Source organism: Hyla sarda, unplaced genomic scaffold, assembly GCF_029499605.1.
Source record: "Hyla sarda isolate aHylSar1 unplaced genomic scaffold, aHylSar1.hap1 scaffold_205, whole genome shotgun sequence".
In the NCBI taxonomy this organism is placed as follows: Eukaryota; Metazoa; Chordata; class Amphibia; order Anura; family Hylidae; genus Hyla; species Hyla sarda.
The window spans coordinates 137,554-154,153 of record NW_026608713.1 but is presented as its reverse complement, the minus strand read 5'-3'; the positions used below and the strand labels follow the sequence as shown (position 1 = coordinate 154,153).

At 46.8% G+C, this 16,600-nt stretch overlaps 3 non-coding genes across 3 annotated transcripts; all 3 read right to left on the bottom strand.

Annotated features, from left to right (window-relative positions):
• Positions 1–72, bottom strand: TRNAD-GUC (transfer RNA aspartic acid (anticodon GUC)). Its single transcript has one exon. It is a non-coding gene; the product is annotated as a tRNA-Asp (tRNA).
• Positions 73–5,515: 5,443 nt separating this feature from the next.
• TRNAD-GUC (transfer RNA aspartic acid (anticodon GUC)) lies at positions 5,516–5,587 on the bottom strand. Its single transcript has one exon. It is a non-coding gene; the product is annotated as a tRNA-Asp (tRNA).
• Positions 5,588–13,811: 8,224 nt separating this feature from the next.
• TRNAD-AUC (transfer RNA aspartic acid (anticodon AUC)) lies at positions 13,812–13,883 on the bottom strand. The gene has a single exon. It is a non-coding gene; the product is annotated as a tRNA-Asp (tRNA).
• Between the last annotated feature and the right edge of the window lie 2,717 nt (positions 13,884–16,600).

Below are 16,600 nucleotides of genomic sequence, written 5' to 3'. Positions count from 1 at the left end.
CTCCCCGTCAGGGAATCGAACCCCGGTCTCCCGCGTGACAGGCGGGGATACTCACCACTATACTAACGAGGAATGGGTATGGTGCTTGCCATCACGGTAACCTGCTTAAATGAAGACAGCAGCAATTTCCACCCACCAGATCTAGGCAGTAGGGAGAAAAAGGAGTTTGAGACTGGTACGGTCAAAAAAGAGGAGACGGACTGGCCCGTACGGGGATCGAGCCCGCGATCTTGGCGTTATTGGCACCACGCTCTAACCAGCTGAGCTAACCGGCCATGCTGCGCATGTCAGCTGCCCCGGCCGACACCAGTGGGGATCTCACATGTGTCCCAGTCCTTAGAATAGGTACTGATAGCAGTGTGGAGAAAGGGAAGGGTCTCTCTTTCTCTGTCCTTGTCAGAGGCGACATCACAAGTGCTAGGGCTGACTGTGAACTGGGAACTGTATTCGAAACTTTATTCCACAAGAGAAGGAATCAGAAAGTATAGGAAATAACACGGCACCTGGAAGAGTTTGCAATCTAAAAGCCATAGGCCTTAGGCATGGGCTACACGGGGCCTTGTTGTAGCGCCAGTGATTGAGGGAAAGCTGCAGTCCGCATTTCAGCTGCAACTAACTCATGACTTTGGGCAAACGGGTCCCAGGTGACGAAATCAGTCGCTGACCGTCTACTTTACAAGTTATTGACGCTGGTATGTGCTGTGCTGAAAACTAATGTCAGGAATCCATTGGATAAGGCTCTGGCCGCGGGCATCTCCCGTACGGACGTTTGTTTCCCCTGGCCAATCTCAGCGGGCTCCTTTCGGCATGTGGTTTCGGCCTATTCGCTCCATGGATTGGGGATATCTACAGAGTTTTTCAGCTTAAACCTTAAGGAAACTGAGGTAGGATGAGTGTGGGTTCTCTCGGTGCAACGACTTAATGGCTTCTTTTTTTGTAGATCTCTTTTTAAATTTCCATCTTTATTTCCATGGAGTCTCTGGAGACTTAAGACTTTGGTTTCTTTCTACCTTTAAGGTTCCTTACGCTCCCTCTAGGATTTTACCTCCTTTTTCCTTAGTTTTCTAACTCATGACTTTGGGAAAACGGGTCCCAGGTGACAAAATCAGTCGCTGAACGTCTACGTTATGCTCTGCTGCAAACTAATGTCAGGAATCCATTAAATAAGGCTCTGTCCGTGGGCATCTCCCGTACGGACGTTTGTTTCCCCTGGCCAATCTCAGCGGGCTCCTTTCGGCATGTGGTTTCGGCCTATTCGCTCCATGGATTGGGGATATCTACAGAGTTTTTCAGCTTAAACCTTAAGGAAACTGAGGTAGGATAAGTGTGGGTTCTCTCGGTGCAACGACTTAATGGCTTCTTTTTTTGTAGATCTCTTTTTAAAAAATGCCAACTTTATTTCCATGGAGTCTCTGGAGACTTAAAACTTTGGATTCCTTCTACCTTTAAGTTTCCTTACGCTCCCTCTAGGATTTTACCTCCTTTTTCCTTAGTTTTCTAACTCATGACTTTGGGAAAACGGGTCCCAGGTGACAAAATCAGTCGCTGAACGTTTACGTTATGCTCTGCTGCAAACTAATGTCAGGAATCCATTAAATAAGGCTCTGTCCGTGAGCATCTCCCGTACGGACGTTTGTTTCCCCTGTCCAATCTCAGCGGGCTCCTTTCGTCATGTGGTTTCGGCCTATTCGCTCCATGGATTGGGGATATCTACAGAGTTTTTCAGCTTAAACCTTAAGGAAACTGAGGTAGGATGAGTGTGGGTTCTCTCGGTGCAACGACTTAATGGCTTCTTTTTTTGTAGATCTCTTTTTAAATTTCCATCTTTATTTCCATGGAGTCTCTGGAGACTTAAGACTTTGGATTCCTTCTACCTTTAAGGTTCCTTACGCTCCCTCTAGGATTTTACCTCCTTTTTCCTTAGTTTTCTAACTCATGACTTTGGGAAAACGGGTCCCAGGTGACAAAATCAGTCGCTGAACGTTTACGTTATGCTCTGCTGCAAACTAATGTCAGGAATCCATTAAATAAGGCTCTGTCCGTGAGCATCTCCCGTACGGACGTTTGTTTCCCCTGTCCAATCTCAGCGGGCTCCTTTCGTCATGTGGTTTCGGCCTATTCGCTCCATGGATTGGGGATATCTACAGAGTTTTTCAGCTTAAACCTTCAGGAAACTGAGGTAGGATAAGTGTGGGTTCTCTCTGTGCAATGACTTAATGGCTTCTTTTTTTGTAGATCTCTTTTTAAAATTCCATCTTTATTTCCATGGAGTCTCGGGAGACTCTGGAGTGTTAAGACTTTGGATTCCTTTTTCCTGAGTTTTCTTTGGTGCACAAAGAAAACAATTGCCTCCCCGTCAGGGAATCGAACCCCGGTCTCCCGCGTGACAGGCGGGGATACTCACCACTATACTAACGATGAATGGGTATGGTGCTGTCACGGTAACCTACTTAAATGAAGACAGCAGCAATTTCCACCCACCAGATCTAGGCAGTAGGGAGAAAAAGGAGTTTGAGACTGATACGGTCAAAAAAGAGGAGACGGACTGGCCCGTACTGGGATCGAACCCGCGACCTTGGCGTTATTAGCACCACGCTCTAACCAGCCGAGCTAACCGGCCATGTTGCGCATGTCGGCTGCCCCGGCCGACACCAGTGGGGATCTCACATGTGTCCCAGTCCTTAGAATAGGTACTGATAGCAGTGTGGAGAAAGGGAAGGGTGTCTCTTTCTCTGTCCTTGTCAGAGGCGACATCACGAGTGCTAGGGCTGACTGTGAACTGGGAACTGTATTCGAAACTTTATTCCACAAGAGAAGGAATCAGAAAGTATAGGAAATAACACGGCACCTGGAAGAGTTTGCAATCTAAAAGCCATAGGCCTTAGGCATGGGCTACACGGGGCCTTGTTGTAGCGCCAGTGATTGAGGGAAAGCTGCAGTCCGCATTTCAGCTGCAACTAACTCATGACTTTGGGCAAACGGGTCCCAGGTGACGAAATCAGTCGCTGACCGTCTACTTTACAAGTTATTGACTCTGGTATATGCTGTGCTGCAAACTAATGTCCTTTTTCCTTAGTTTTCTAACTCATGACTTTGGGAAAACGTCTACGTTATGCTCTGCTGCAAACTAATGTCAGGAATCCATTAAAGGGAAAGCTGCAGTCCGCATTTCAGCTGCAACTAACTCATGACTTTGGGCAAACGGGTCCCAGGTGACGAAATCAGTCGCTGACCGTCTACTTTACAAGTTATTGACGCTGGTATATGCTGTGCTGAAAACTAATGTCAGGAATCCATTGGATAAGGCTCTGGCCGCGGGCATCTCCCGTACGGACGTTTGTTTCCCCTGGCCAATCTCAGCGGGCTCCTTTCGGCATGTGGTTTTGGCCTATTCGCTCCATGGATTGGGGATATCTACAGAGTTTTTCAGCTTAAACCTTAAGGAAACTGAGGTAGGATGAGTGTGGGTTCTCTCGGTGCAACGACTTAATGGCTTCTTTTTTTGTAGATCTCTTTTTAAATTTCCATCTTTATTTCCATGGAGTCTCTGGAGACTTAAGACTTTGGTTTCTTTCTACCTTTAAGGTACCTTACGCTCCCTCTAGGATTTTACCTCCTTTTTCCTTAGTTTTCTAACTCATGACTTTGGGAAAACGGGTCCCAGGTGACAAAATCAGTCGCTGAACGTCTACGTTATGCTCTGCTGCAAACTAATGTCAGGAATCCATTAAATAAGGCTCTGTCCGTGGGCATCTCCCGTACGGACGTTTGTTTCCCCTGGCCAATCTCAGCGGGCTCCTTTCGGCATGTGGTTTCGGCCTATTCGCTCCATGGATTGGGGATATCTACAGAGTTTTTCAGCTTAAACCTTAAGGAAACTGAGGTAGGATAAGTGTGGGTTCTCTCTGTGCAACGACTTAATGGCTTCTTTTTTTGTAGATCTCTTTTTAAAAAATTCCATCTTTATTTCCATGGAGTCTCTGGAGACTTAAGACTTTGGATTCCTTCTACCTTTAAGTTTCCTTACGCTCCCTCTAGGATTTTACCTCCTTTTTCCTTAGTTTTCTAACTCATGACTTTGGGAAAACGGGTCCCAGGTGACAAAATCAGTCGCTGAACGTCTACGTTATGCTCTGCTGCAAACTAATGTCAGGAATCCATTAAATAAGGCTCTGTCCGTGAGCATCTCCCGTACGGACGTTTGTTTCCCCTGGCCAATCTCAGCGGGCTCCTTTTGTCATGTGGTTTCGGCCTATTCGCTCCATGGATTGGGGATATCTACAGAGTTTTTCAGCTTAAACCTTCAGGAAACTGAGGTAGGATAAGTGTGGGTTCTCTCTGTGCAATGACTTAATGGCTTCTTTTTTTGTAGATCTCTTTTTAAAATTCCATCTTTATTTCCATGGAGTCTCGGGAGACTCTGGAGTGTTAAGACTTTGGATTCCTTTTTCCTGAGTTTTCTTTGGTGCACAAAGAAAACAATTGCCTCCCCGTCAGGGAATCGAACCCCGGTCTCCCTCGTGACAGGCGGGGATACTCACCACTATACTAACGATGAATGGGTATGGTGCTGTCACGGTAACCTGCTTAAATGAAGACAGCAGCAATTTCCACCCACCAGATCTAGGCAGTAGGGAGAAAAAGGAGTTTGAGACTGGTACGGTCAAAAAAGAGGAGACGGACTGGCCCGTACTGGGATCGAACCCGCGACCTTGGCGTTATTAACACCACGCTCTAACCAGCCGAGCTAACCGGCCATGTTGCGCATGTCGGCTGCCCCGGCCGACACCAGTGGGGATCTCACATGTGTCCCAGTCCTTAGAATAGGTACTGATAGCAGTGTGGGGAAAGGGAAGGGTGTCTCTTTCTCTGTCCTTGTCAGAGGCGACATCACGAGTGCTAGGGCTGACTGTGAACTGGGAACTGTATTCGAAACTTTATTCCACAAGAGAAGGAATCAGAAAGTATAGGAAATAACACGGCACCTGGAAGAGTTTGCAATCTAAAAGCCATAGGCCTTAGGCATGGGCTACACGGGGCCTTGTTGTAGCGCCAGTGATTGAGGGAAAGCTGCAGTCCGCATTTCAGCTGCAACTAACTCATGACTTTGGGCAAACGGGTCCCAGGTGACAAAATCAGTCGCTGAACGTCTACGTTATGTTCTGCTGCAAACTAATGTCAGGAATCCATTAAATAAGGCTCTGTCCGTGGGCATCTCCCGTACGGACGTTTGTTTCCCCTGGCCAATCTCAGCGGGCTCCTTTCGGCATGTGGTTTCGGCCTATTCGCTCCATGGATTGGGGATATCTACAGAGTTTTTCAGCTTAAACCTTCAGGAAACTGAGGTAGGATAAGTGTGGGTTCTCTCTGTGCAACGACTTAATGGCTTCTTTTTTTTTAGATCTCTTTTTAAAATTCCATCTTTATTTCCATGGAGTCTCTGGAGACTCTGGAGACTTAAGACTTTGGATTCCTTTTTCCTGAGTTTTCTTTGGTGCACAAAGAAAACAATTGCCTCCCCGTCAGGGAATCGAACCCCGGTCTCCCGCGTGACAGGCGGGGATACTCACCACTATACTAACGAGGAATGGGTATGGTGCTTGCCATCACGGTAACCTGCTTAAATGAAGACAGCAGCAATTTCCACCCACCAGATCTAGGCAGTAGGGAGAAAAAGGAGTTTGAGACTGGTACGGTCAAAAAAGAGGAGACGGACTGGCCTGTATGGGGATCGAGCCCGCGATCTTGGCGTTATTGGCACCACGCTCTAACCAGCTGAGCTAACCGGCCATGCTGCGCATGTCAGCTGCCCCGGCCGACACCAGTGGGGATCTCACATGTGTCCCAGTCCTTAGAATAGGTACTGATAGCAGTGTGGAGAAAGGGAAGGGTCTCTCTTTCTCTGTCCTTGTCAGAGGCGACATCACAAGTGCTAGGGCTGACTGTGAACTGGGAACTGTATTCGAAACTTTATTCCACAAGAGAAGGAATCAGAAAGTATAGGAAATAACACGGCACCTGGAAGAGTTTGCAATCTAAAAGCCATAGGCCTTAGGCATGGGCTACACGGGGCCTTGTTGTAGCGCCAGTGATTGAGGGAAAGCTGCAGTCCGCATTTCAGCTGCAACTAACTCATGACTTTGGGCAAACGGGTCCCAGGTGACGAAATCAGTCGCTGACCGTCTACTTTACAAGTTATTGACGCTGGTATATGCTGTGCTGAAAACTAATGTCAGGAATACATTGGATAAGGCTCTGGCCGCGGGCATCTCCCGTACGGACGTTTGTTTCCCCTGGCCAATCTCAGCGGGCTCCTTTCGGCATGTGGTTTCGGCCTATTCGCTCCATGGATTGGGGATATCTACAGAGTTTTTCAGCTTAAACCTTAAGGAAACTGAGGTAGGATGAGTGTGGGTTCTCTCGGTGCAACGACTTAATGGCTTCTTTTTTTGTAGATCTCTTTTTAAATTTCCATCTTTATTTCCATGGAGTCTCTGGAGACTTAAGACTTTGGTTTCTTTCTACCTTTAAGGTTCCTTACGCTCCCTCTAGGATTTTACCTCCTTTTTCCTTAGTTTTCTAACTCATGACTTTGGGAAAACGGGTCCCAGGTGACAAAATCAGTCGCTGAACGTCTACGTTATGCTCTGCTGCAAACTAATGTCAGGAATCCATTAAATAAGGCTCTGTCCGTGGGCATCTCCCGTACGGACGTTTGTTTCCCCTGGCCAATCTCAGCGGGCTCCTTTCGGCATGTGATTTCGGCCTATTCGCTCCATGGATTGGGGATATCTACAGAGTTTTTCAGCTTAAACCTTAAGGAAACTGAGGTAGGATAAGTGTGGGTTCTCTCGGTGCAACGACTTAATGGCTTCTTTTTTTGTAGATCTCTTTTTAAAAAATGCCATCTTTATTTCCATGGAGTCTCTGGAGACTTAAGACTTTGGATTCCTTCTACCTTTAAGGTTCCTTACGCTCCCTCTAGGATTTTACCTCCTTTTTCCTTAGTTTTCTAACTCATGACTTTGGGAAAACGGGTCCCAGGTGACAAAATCAGTCGCTGAACGTTTACGTTATGCTCTGCTGCAAACTAATGTCAGGAATCCATTAAATAAGGCTCTGTCCGTGAGCATCTCCCGTACGGACGTTTGTTTCCCCTGTCCAATCTCAGCGGGCTCCTTTCGTCATGTGGTTTCGGCCTATTCGCTCCATGGATTGGGGATATCTACAGAGTTTTTCAGCTTAAACCTTCAGGAAACTGAGGTAGGATAAGTGTGGGTTCTCTCTGTGCAATGACTTAATGGCTTCTTTTTTTGTAGATCTCTTTTTAAAATTCCATCTTTATTTCCATGGAGTCTCGGGAGACTCTGGAGTGTTAAGACTTTGGATTCCTTTTTCCTGAGTTTTCTTTGGTGCACAAAGAAAACAATTGCCTCCCCGTCAGGGAATCGAACCCCGGTCTCCCGCGTGACAGGCGGGGATACTCACCACTATACTAACGATGAATGGGTATGGTGCTGTCACAGTAACCTGCTTAAATGAAGACAGCAGCAATTTCCACCCACCAGATCTAGGCAGTAGGGAGAAAAAGGAGTTTGAGACTGATACGGTCAAAAAAGAGGAGACGGACTGGCCCGTACTGGGATCGAACCCGCGACCTTGGCGTTATTAGCACCACGCTCTAACCAGCCGAGCTAACCGGCCATGTTGCGCATGTCGGCTGCCCCGGCCGACACCAGTGGGGATCTCACATGTGTCCCAGTCCTTAGAATAGGTACTGATAGCAGTGTGGAGAAAGGGAAGGGTGTCTCTTTCTCTGTCCTTGTCAGAGGCGACATCACGAGTGCTAGGGCTGACTGTGAACTGGGAACTGTATTCGAAACTTTATTCCACAAGAGAAGGAATCAGAAAGTATAGGAAATAACACGGCACCTGGAAGAGTTTGCAATCTAAAAGCCATAGGCCTTAGGCATGGGCTACACGGGGCCTTGTTGTAGCGCCAGTGATTGAGGGAAAGCTGCAGTCCGCATTTCAGCTGCAACTAACTCATGACTTTGGGCAAACGGGTCCCAGGTGACGAAATCAGTCGCTGACCGTCTACTTTACAAGTTATTGACTCTGGTATATGCTGTGCTGCAAACTAATGTCCTTTTTCCTTAGTTTTCTAACTCATGACTTTGGGAAAACGTCTACGTTATGCTCTGCTGCAAACTAATGTCAGGAATCCATTAAAGGGAAAGCTGCAGTCCGCATTTCAGCTGCAACTAACTCATGACTTTGGGCAAACGGGTCCCAGGTGACGAAATCAGTCGCTGACCGTCTACTTTACAAGTTATTGACGCTGGTATATGCTGTGCTGAAAACTAATGTCAGGAATCCATTGGATAAGGCTCTGGCCGCGGGCATCTCCCGTACGGACGTTTGTTTCCCCTGGCCAATCTCAGCGGGCTCCTTTCGGCATGTGGTTTTGGCCTATTCGCTCCATGGATTGGGGATATCTACAGAGTTTTTCAGCTTAAACCTTAAGGAAACTGAGGTAGGATGAGTGTGGGTTCTCTCGGTGCAACGACTTAATGGCTTCTTTTTTTGTAGATCTCTTTTTAAATTTCCATCTTTATTTCCATGGAGTCTCTGGAGACTTAAGACTTTGGTTTCTTTCTACCTTTAAGGTTCCTTACGCTCCCTCTAGGATTTTACCTCCTTTTTCCTTAGTTTTCTAACTCATGACTTTGGGAAAACGGGTCCCAGGTGACAAAATCAGTCGCTGAACGTCTACGTTATGCTCTGCTGCAAACTAATGTCAGGAATCCATTAAATAAGGCTCTGTCCGTGGGCATCTCCCGTACGGACGTTTGTTTCCCCTGGCCAATCTCAGCGGGCTCCTTTCGGCATGTGGTTTCGGCCTATTCGCTCCATGGATTGGGGATATCTACAGAGTTTTTCAGCTTAAACCTTAAGGAAACTGAGGTAGGATAAGTGTGGGTTCTCTCGGTGCAACGACTTAATGGCTTCTTTTTTTGTAGATCTCTTTTTAAAAAATTCCATCTTTATTTCCATGGAGTCTCTGGAGACTTAAGACTTTGGATTCCTTCTACCTTTAAGTTTCCTTACGCTCCCTCTAGGATTTTACCTCCTTTTTCCTTAGTTTTCTAACTCATGACTTTGGGAAAACGGGTCCCAGGTGACAAAATCAGTCGCTGAACGTCTACATTATGCTCTGCTGCAAACTAATGTCAGGAATCCATTAAATAAGGCTCTGTCCGTGAGCATCTCCCGTACGGACGTTTGTTTCCCCTGTCCAATCTCAGCGGGCTCCTTTCGTCATGTGGTTTCGGCCTATTCGCTCCATGGATTGGGGATATCTACAGAGTTTTTCAGCTTAAACCTTCAGGAAACTGAGGTAGGATAAGTGTGGGTTCTCTCTGTGCAATGACTTAATGGCTTCTTTTTTTGTAGATCTCTTTTTAAAATTCCATCTTTATTTCCATGGAGTCTCGGGAGACTCTGGAGTGTTAAGACTTTGGATTCCTTTTTCCTGAGTTTTCTTTGGTGCACAAAGAAAACAATTGCCTCCCCGTCAGGGAATAGAACACCGGTCTCCCGCGTGACAGGCGGGGATACTCACCACTATACTAACGATGAATGGGTATGGTGCTGTCACGGTAACCTGCTTAAATGAAGACAGCAGCAATTTCCACCCACCAGATCTAGGCAGTAGGGAGAAAAAGGAGTTTGAGACTGGTACGGTCAAAAAAGAGGAGACGGACTGGCCCGTACTGGGATCGAACCCGCGACCTTGGCGTTATTAGCATCACGCTCTAACCAGCCGAGCTAACCGGCCATGTTGCGCATGTCGGCTGCCCCGGCCGACACCAGTGGGGATCTCACATGTGTCCCAGTCCTTAGAATAGGTACTGATAGCAGTGTGGAGAAAGGGATGGGTGTCTCTTTCTCTGTCCTTGTCAGAGGCGACATCACGAGTGCTAGGGCTGACTGTGAACTGGGAACTGTATTCGAAACTTTATTCCACAAGAGAAGGAATCAGAAAGTATAGGAAATAACACGGCACCTGGAAGAGTTTGCAATCTAAAAGCCATAGGCCTTAGGCATGGGCTACACGGGGCCTTGTTGTAGCGCCAGTGATTGAGGGAAAGCTGCAGTCCGCATTTCAGCTGCAACTAACTCATGACTTTGGGCAAACGGGTCCCAGGTGACGAAATCAGTCGCTGACCGTCTACTTTACAAGTTATTGACTCTGTTATATGCTGTGCTGCAAACTAATGTCAGGAATCCATTGGATAAGGCTCTGGCCGTGGGCATCTCCCGTGAGGACGTTTGTTTCCCCTGGCCAATCTCAGCGGGCTCCTTTCGGCATGTGGTTTCGGCTTATTCGCTCCATGGATTGGGGATATCTACAGAGTTTTTCAGCTTAAACCTTAAGGAAACTGAGGTAGGATAAGTGTGGGTTCTCTCGGTGCAACGACTTAATGGCTTCTTTTTTTGTAGATTTCTTTTTAAATTTCCATCTTTATTTCCATGGAGTCTCTGGAGACTTAAGACTTTGGTTTCTTTCTACCTTTAAGGTTCCTTACGCTCCCTCTAGGATTTTACCTCCTTTTTCCTTAGTTTTCTAACTCATGACTTTGGGAAAACGGGTCCCAGGTGACAAAATCAGTCGCTGAACGTCTACGTTATGCTCTGCTGCAAACTAATGTCAGGAATCCATTAAATAAGGCTCTGTCCGTGGGCATCTCCCGTACGGACGTTTGTTTCCCCTGGCCAATCTCAGCGGGCTCCTTTCGGCATGTGGTTTCGGCCTATTCGCTCCATGGATTGGGGATATCTACAGAGTTTTTCAGCTTAAACCTTCAGGAAACTGAGGTAGGATAAGTGTGGGTTCTCTCTGTGCAACGACTTAATGGCTTCTTTTTTTGTAGATCTCTTTTTAAATTTCCATCTTCATTTCCATGGAGTCTCTGGAGACTTAAGACTTTGGTTTCTTTCTACCTTTAAGGTTCCTTACGCTTCCTCTAAGATTTTACCTCCTTTTTCCTTAGTTTTCTAACTCATGACTTTGGGAAAACGGGTCCCAGGTGACAAAATCAGTCGCTGAACGTCTACGTTATGCTCTGCTGCAAACTAATGTCAGGAATCCATTAAATAAGGCTCTGTCCGTGGGCATCTCCCGTACGGACGTTTGTTTCCCCTGGCCAATCTCAGCGGGCTCCTTTCGTCATGTGGTTTCGGCCTATTCGCTCCATGGATTGGGGATATCTACAGAGTTTTTCAGCTTAAACCTTCAGGAAACTGAGGTAGGATAAGTGTGGGTTCTCTCTGTGCAACGACTTAATGGCTTCTTTTTTTGTAGATCTCTTTTTAAAATTCCATCTTTATTTCCATGGAGTCTCTGGAGACTCTGGAGACTTAAGACTTTGGATTCCTTTTTCCTGAGTTTTCTTTGGTGCACAAAGAAAACAATTGCCTCCCCGGTCTCCCGCGTGACAGGCGGGGATACTCACCACTATACTAACGAGGAATGGGTTTGGTGCTTGCCATCACGGTAACCTGCTTAAATGAAGACCACAGCAATTTCCACCCACCAGATCTAGGCAGTAGGGAGAAAAAGGAGTTTGAGACTGGTACGGTCAAAAAAGAGGAGACGGACTGGCCCCTACGGTGATCGAACCCGCGACCTTAGCGTTATTAGCACCACGCTCTAACCAGCTGAGCTAACCGGCCATGTTGCGCATGTCGGCTGCCCCGGCCGACACCAGTGGGGATCTCACATGTGTCCCAGTCCTTAGAATAGGTACTGATAGCAGTGTGGAGAAAGGGAAGGGTGTCTCTTTCTCTGTCCTTGTCAGAGGCGACATCACGAGTGCTAAGGCTGACTGTGAACTGGGAACTGTATTCGAAACTTTATTCCACAAGAGAAGGAATCAGAAAGTATAGGAAATAACACGGCACCTGGAAGAGTTTGCAATCTAAAAGCCATAGGCCTTAGTCATCGGCTACACGGGGCCTTGTTGTAGCGCCAGTGATTGAGGGAAAGCTGCAGTCCGCATTTCAGCTGCAACTAACTCATGACTTTGGGCAAACGGGTCCCAGGTGACGAAATCAGTCGCTGACCGTCTACTTTACAAGTTATTGACTCTGGTATATGCTGTGCTGCAAACTAATGTCAGGAATCCATTGGATAAGGCTCTGGCCGTGGGCATCTCCCGTACGGACGTTTGTTTCCCCTGGCCAATCTCAGCGGGCTCCTTTCGGCATGTGGTTTCGGCCTATTCGCTCCATGGATTGGGGATATCTACAGAGTTTTTCAGCTTAAACCTTAAGGAAACTGAGGTAGGATAAGTGTGGGTTCTCTCGGTGCAACGACTTAATGGCTTTTTTTTTGTAGATCTCTTTTTAAATTTCCATCTTTATTTCCATGGAGTCTCTGGAGACTTATGACTTTGGTTTCTTTCTACCTTTAAGGTTCCTTACGCTCCCTCTAGGATTTTACCTCCTTTTTCCTTAGTTTTCTAACTCATGACTTTGGGAAAACGGGTCCCAGGTGACAAAATCAGTCGCTGAACGTCTACGTTATGCTCTGCTGCAAACTAATGTCAGGAATCCATTAAATAAGGCTCTGTCCGTGGGCATCTCCCGTACGGACGTTTGTTTCCCCTGGCCAATCTCAGCGGGCTCCTTTCGGCATGTGGTTTCGGCCTATTCGCTCCATGGATTGGGGATATCTACAGAGTTTTTCAGCTTAAACCTTAAGGAAACTGAGGTAGGATAAGTGTGGGTTCTCTCGGTGCAACGACTTAATGGCTTCTTTTTTTGTAGATCTCTTTTTAAATTTCCATCTTTATTTCCATGGAGTCTCTGGAGACTTAAGACTTTGGTTTCTTTCTACCTTTAAGGTTCCTTACGCTCCCTTTAGGATTTTACCTACTTTTTCCTTAGTTTTCTAACTCATGACTTTGGGAAAACGGGTCCCAGGTGACAAAATCAGTCGCTGAACGTCTACGTTATGCTCTGCTGCAAACTAATGTCAGGAATCCATTAAATAAGGCTCTGTCCGTGGGCATCTCCCGTACGGACGTTTGTTTCCCCTGGCCAATCTCAGCGGGCTCCTTTCGGCATGTGGTTTCGGCCTATTCGCTCCATGGATTGGGGATATCTACAGAGTTTTTCAGCTTAAACCTTAAGGAAACTGAGGTAGGATAAGTGTGGGTTCTCTTGGTGCAACGACTTAATGGCTTTCTTTTTTGTAGATCTCTTTTTAAAAAATTCCATCTTTATTTCCATGGAGTCTCTGGAGACTTAAGACTTTGGATTCCTTCTACCTTTAATTTTCCTTACGCTCCCTCTAGGATTTTACCTCCTTTTTCCTTAGTTTTCTAACTCATGACTTTGGGAAAACGGATCCCAGGTGACAAAATCAGTCGCTGAACGTCTACGTTATGTTCTGCTGCAAACTAATGTCAGGAATCCATTACATAAGGCTCTGTCCGTGGGCATCTCCCGTACGGACGTTTGTTTCCCCTGGCCAATCTCAGCGGGCTCCTTTCGGCATGTGGTTTCGGCCTATTCGCTCCATGGATTGGGGATATCTACAGAGTTTTTCAGCTTAAACCTTCAGGAAACTGAGGTAGGATAAGTGTGGGTTCTCTCTGTGCAACGACTTAATGGCTTCTTTTTTTGTAGATCTCTTTTTAAAATTCCATCTTTATTTCCATGGAGTCTCTGGGGACTCTGGAGACTAAGACTTTGGATTCCTTTTTCCTGAGTTTTCTTTGGTGCACAAAGAAAACAATTGCCTCCCCGTCGGGGAATCGAACCCCGATCTTCCGCGTGATAGGCGGGGATACTCACCACTATACTAACGAGGAATGGGTAGGGTGCGTGCCATCACGGTAACCTGCTTAAATGAAGACAGCAGCAATTTCCACCCACCAGATCTAGGCAGTAGGGAGAAAAAGGAGTTTGAGACTGGTACGGTCAAAAAAGAGGAGACGGACTGGCCCGTACGGGTATCGAACCCGCGACCTTGGCATTATTAGCACCACGCTCTAACCAGCTGAGCTAACCGGCCATGTTGCACATGTCGGCTGCCCCGGCCGACACCAGTGGGGATCTCACATGTGTCCCAGTCCTTAGAATAGGTACTGATAGCAGTGTGGAGAAAGGGAAGGGTGTCTCTTTCTCTGTCCTTGTCAGAGGCGACATCACGAGTGCTAGGGCTGACTGTGAACTGGGAACTGTATTTGAAACTTTATTCCACAAGAGAAGGAATCAGAAAGTATAGGAAATAACACGGCACCTGGAAGAGTTTGCAATCTAAAAGCCATAGGCCTTAGGCATGGGCTACACGGGGCCTTGTTGTAGCGCCAGTGATTGAGGGAAAGCTGCAGTCCGCATTTCAGCTGCAACTAACTCATGACTTTGGGCAAACGGGTCCCAGGTGACGAAATCAGTCGCTGACCGTCTACTTTACAAGTTATTGACTCTGGTATATGCTGTGCTGCAAACTAATGTCAGGAATCCATTGGATAAGGCTCTGGCCGTGGGCATCTCCCGTACGGACGTTTGTTTCCCCTGGCCAATCTCAGCGGGCTCCTTTCGGCATGTGGTTTCGGCCTATTCGCTCCATGGATTGGAGATATCTACAGAGTTTTTCAGCTTAAACCTTAAGGAAACTGAGGTAGGATAAGTGTGGGTTCTCTCGGTGCAACGACTTAATGGCTTCTTTTTTTGTAGATCTCTTTTTAAATTGCCATCTTTATTTCCATGGAGTCTCTGGAGACTTAAGACTTTGATTTCTTTCTACCTTTAAGGTTCCTTACGCTCCCTTTAGGATTTTACCTCCTTTTTCCTTAGTTTTCTAACTCATGACTTTGGGAAAACGGGTCCCAGGTGACAAAATCAGTCGCTGAACGTCTACGTTATGCTCTGCTGCAAACTAATGTCAGGAATCCATTAAATAAGGCTCTGTCCGTGGGCATCTCCCGTACGGACGTTTGTTTCCCCTGGCCAATCTCAGCGGGCTCCTTTCGTCATGTGGTTTCGGCCTATTCGCTCCATGGATTGGGGATATCTACAGAGTTTTTCAGCTTAAACCTTAAGGAAACTGAGGTAGGATAAGTGTGGGTTCTCTCGGTGCAACGACTTAATGGCTTTCTTTTTTGTAGATCTCTTTTTAAAAAATTCCATCTTTATTTCCATGGAGTCTCTGGAGACTTAAGACTTTGGATTCCTTCTACCTTTAATTTTCCTTACGCTCCCTCTAGGATTTTACCTCCTTTTTCCTTAGTTTTCTAACTCATGACTTTGGGAAAACGGGTCCCAGGTGACAAAATCAGTCGCTGAACGTCTACGTTATGTTCTGCTGCAAACTAATGTCAGGAATCCATTACATAAGGCTCTGTCCGTGGGCATCTCCCGTACGGACGTTTGTTTCTCCTGGCCAATCTCAGCGGGCTCCTTTCGGCATGTGGTTTCGGCCTATTCGCTCCATGGATTGGGGATATCTACAGAGTTTTTCAGCTTAAACCTTAAGGAAACTGAGGTAGGATAAGTGTGGGTTCTCTCTGTGCAACGACTTAATGGCTTCTTTTTTTGTAGATCTCGTTTTAAAATTCCATCTTTATTTCCATGGAGTCTCTGGAGACTCTGGAGACTTAAGACTTTGGATTCCTTTTTCCTTAGTTTTCTTTGGTGCACAAAGAAAATAATTGCCTCCCCGTCAGGGAATCGAACCCCGGTCTCCCACGTGACAGGCGGGGATACTCACCACTATACTAACGAGGAATGGGTATGGTGATTGCCATCACGGTAACCTGCTTAAATGAAGACAGCAGCAATTTCCACCCACCAGATCTAGGCAGTAGGGAGAAAAAGGAGTTTGAGACTGGTACGGTCAAAAAAGAGGAGACGGACTGGCCCGTACGGGGATCGAGCCCGCGACCTTGGCGTTATTAGCACCACGCTCTAACCAGCTGAGCTAACCGGCCATGTTGCGCATGTTGGCTGCCCCAGCCGACACCAGTGGGGATCTCACATGTGTCCCAGTCCTTAGAATAGGTACTGATAGCAGTGTGGAGAAAGGGAAGGGTGTCTCTTTCTCTGTCCTTGTCAGAGGCGACATCACGAGTGCTAGGGCTGACTGTGAACTGGGAACTGTATTCGAAACTTTATTCCACAAGAGAAGGAATCAGAAAGTATAGGAAATAACACGGCACCTGGAAGAGTTTGCAATCTAAAAGCCATAGGCCTTAGGCATGGGCTACTCGGGGCCTTGTTGTAGCGCCAGTGATTGAGGGAAAGCTGCAGTCCGCATTTCAGCTGCAACTAACTCATGACTTTGGGCAAACGGGTCCCAGGTGACGAAATCAGTCGCTGACCGTCTACTTTACAAGTAATTGACTCTGGTATATGCTGTGCTGCAAACTAATGTCAGGAATCCATTGGATAAGGCTCTGGCCGTGGGCATCTCCCGTACGGACGTTTGTTTCCCCTGGCCAATCTCAGCGAGCTCCTTTCGGCATGTGGTTTCAGCCTATTCGCTCCATGTATTGGGGATATCTACAGAGTTTTTCAGCTTAAACCT